Genomic DNA, 3,805 nt, shown 5'->3' with positions numbered 1-3,805 from the left:
CCCACTCTGAGTGGAAGCAAGAAAGGTATCAACACATGGGTGCTGGCAGTTCATGTTCTGGGGGCTGACTACCACTGCTGCCTACCTGCCCTGACAGCAGCAGCTGCTGTCAAAGCACAGCCTATGTTATCCCTTCCTATGCCACCATGGTTTGGATCACATCATATTCATGGAGCTGCAATTATTTCCCATTGCATTTTGTGTGCTTAAGGGGCCCAATCTCAAACCCAACTGGAGCTCGGTGTAGCAGAAGATGGGGTTTCAGCCCTCACCACCTCTTCAGTAGTGGTGGTTGATTTTGATGGAGCTCAGAAGTCCAGACAAAGCTTTGGTGGAGATTGTCATCTGGTACTCAAGCCACCTCTTGGCCCCAGGTTTTCCTCCCAAAGCAAAGCATGGCCTGGATTCACCCTACCTATGTTTGTTCAGGCACCTAAATGGAGGTACCCAAGAGAGAACCCTGTCATACCCTGCTCTCTCCAAAGTCAGGGCGGAGGGATGGGAATCTCAGAGGATGATTCATTGCTAGGTGCCCCACTTATTTCTCTCCATCGACTACATGGGAACAATTTTAACTTTTAAGGTAATGATTGGATGCTACAAGCACATAGATGAATCTGGGATAAGCATCACTCACTTTGAATTTTCCTATTGTGTTTTTTTTAATCTTAAAGATGTTTATTGAAATATAAAATACAGATGTCTTGGCTGAATTTTGACTCTTCACAGCTACCTCATTGCTGTACTGTTAGCCACCTTCAGGTCACTTTAAATAGCACTTTCTGATTCTCTGTGTGCATTTGTAGTGAAGGTGCTGAAGTCATTGCGAAGAATCCGATATTGTCTGGTTTTAATACATTACTTAATCTGCTCAGGACTAAGCCAAGGCAGACTTGTTCTTCAGGCAGTTTCCATTTTGATGTAGTATTTACTTTAAACGAAAGGCCGTGATCCTGTTCAAAGACGTGATTTCCCCCTCTCTCCCCTGCTGTCATTAGAGCCAGATAACAGGAAGAGTCAGTAAGATAACTGCCACTTATTTGGATTTCACTGAAGCTTTCAGGCAGAAATGGGGATGCCAGCCAGAGCCAAATCAATTCATTTGAATGATTTACTGATTATCTGTTAGTTATTCCCTGATTATCTTGCCTGGTGTCCAGGACTAGCTCTTTGCCTTTGGGCTTGGGTTGGCTGTTTGTTTTAACCTACTATTTCTAGGGAATATTCTGCATCTTGAGTAGTGCATCCCAGTGTGTAGAGACAAGAATAACTGGCGCTGGAAAAACTGAGGACTGGTATGTTAATAACTGACAGAAAAAAAGCTTGATCGTAGTTTTTCATGAGGGCATCTTAACTTGTTAGTGAAACAGAGCTAACAAAGCGGCCTTTGATATCTCCTTTCAAGACTATGGCTTAAACATTTGGATCGCTGCTTTTGTGTCATGATTAATATTTAAATTATGGATGGTCCAAGAGCTCCCCACCAAGATACACTGAACAGGGCACTATGCGGATCATACCTGTAGAAGAATTTAGTCTAAAAAACTGGTCAGGGAGCAGGTGAACAGTCACAGACTGGCATGGATGCGGTCACCTAAGCTCCAGCAGCAGCATGCCACAGCAGAGGTAGGTGTCTAGGTCCCCAGTTTCCAGTCCAGAGTGGCTGGACCATGGTCTTCCTCCCTTGGCTGGCAGCACAGTGCTACTGTCGCCACTGCTGCAACCCTCGCTGGGTGTTCATGTTCTCCATTCTGGTAGTGTTCAGACAAAAAAAAAACCTGATCCCTAACACTTGACTTGAACGTAACCTTTCCTTCCACAGAGTCTACCATCATACAGGGCAAGGAACTATAGCAACATTTTGGAACTTTGAGTTAATAACACTGAGATGCTAAAGTTAAAGTACTGTGTGATGGAGCTAAAATAGCAGATAGCTAATTTGGTCAGACTGTGCAGGCTGACCTTCTCCCTCCTGCAACCAAGGGATCTGAAAAATTCTTGAAAACCCAAAGAAACATCCTGTACTTTGGGGCTTCTGGTGCCAAAGAGAAAATGAAGCCTCTGAATTCAATCCTCTTGCATCACCACTACCTCCCCAGTGAGGCAGGCCCTTAGCCAACAAACAGACCATTTTCTGGCTTTTAACCACATGCATTTTAACAAGATACTGTAGATAAACACATACAGCTTTTACTTGATTCCATTCATTACCTTGCCTGAGTGAATTTGTCTGCAGTAACTGAGGCAGTTAGCGCATGGCCTGAGCAAACGCAGGAGAAGTGGGGAAATGGAGCTGTGACCAAAATGAGATTCTGTCATTCTGAATGATGTGGAAAGAAACTTCAATGACAAAGCAATACAGATGAAATCAGACTACGTGTTTTGTGGCCCAACACACAGAACAAGAAATGAAAGCAACTCACGATGCTATCAGAATTATAGGCCGGTTTTCCCTCTCTCCCTCCCTCCTGGACTGGAGCAACTGGTGCAGCCTGTGGGGTGAGGCTCCCTGCCCAGGCGAGAGCGGTGGCCACAGGGTCAGGGCTCGCTCCCTGTCTCGCCAGCCTGCCCTCTCCTTTCTGTGCGTGTATGGCTCTGCTCGTCTTGCTTGTTGGTCGAGACAAACTGAGAAGTCTGAGGAGAGAATGATAAACCAGCAATTATGGAGCAAAGTCAACAAGAAGAGATGGCACCACGCTGACCGGTGGGAGCATTTGCTCAGGGAGAGGAGAGAGCTCCAAAAGCAGGTACAACTTTCACAGCATAGATAACAGGTTTCCTCTTGACATCAGTCCCCAGGGAAGTTGATCCAACCTGTAATATCTGCAAATTCAAACTTTTGGCTAGGCTGACAAACCTAGCTGTCCTGAAGCCTTAAAATATCCCATTTCAGTTGTATACTTTGCTGTAAACTTCATGCATTATCATCAGCTGAATCAGATCTGATAAAAACATCCAAAGAGGAATTCAGAAGCGTCAGAGTCAATTTTCAGCTTAAAGAATTTTTTAAACTTACAGATATCTATTGCCATCTGTGTGTCTCGTTAAGAGAGGAACATTAGAGCTGCTCTGCTAAGACAGCCCATTAACTCCAATGTCGTCTTCCTGCCAGTGACCAGAAGAGGCTGCTGAGGGGAGCCGTGTGAGAAACAGGCATGGACAGAGAAATCCTTTCCTGCCTTCATCGAACAGCAGCGTAAGGGCTTCCTGAGCCAAACGCTGTGAGCAAGCTACTAGGTTTAATACTCATCAACGTACCTATCCTCCATTAATTTGTCTTCTCCTTCTCTGAACACATTTGGACTTTTGGCATCCAGCGCTTCCCATGGCAACAAGTTCCACAGTTTAATTACACGCTGTGTGAAAAAGTACTTCCTCTTGTTTGTTTTAAACCTACTAAAACAGAATTACAGGATGCACAACAGAATTGCATGGGCAGACTTAAACGGGAAGATAATGTGGAATGACAATGGAAAATCAGTCTCAGCACAGAGAACTGGAAACCGGCTTTGTTTTTGCTTTACTCTGACCACCAGTGCGGGGTTGGTTAGTACTTCCGATCGTTCCTCTCCCTGCCATAAATCAGCCAATTTACCTGATTAGCGTGAAGAGTTAGAAAACAATCTGAGGTCCCTACAAAAATGGCCATGTTTGTCAGAAAGGCGAGGTCTGCCGTCTTCCTTTTCTCTCAAGGCGGAAAAGATGTGCCAACTGCTGCGCTGGGCAAGGGTGGCCTCTGACTTTGCATTCAAATTTGCTAGGTGATGCAATGGTTAAAAATGTCGATATGATTTGGGGCTCTCAT

This window comes from Egretta garzetta, unplaced genomic scaffold, assembly GCF_000687185.1.
Source record: "Egretta garzetta isolate BGI_Z169 unplaced genomic scaffold, ASM68718v1 scaffold56, whole genome shotgun sequence".
NCBI classification, from domain to species: Eukaryota; Metazoa; Chordata; class Aves; order Pelecaniformes; family Ardeidae; genus Egretta; species Egretta garzetta.
The sequence above is the reverse complement of the archived record's forward strand: the minus strand, read 5'-3'. Positions refer to the sequence as shown.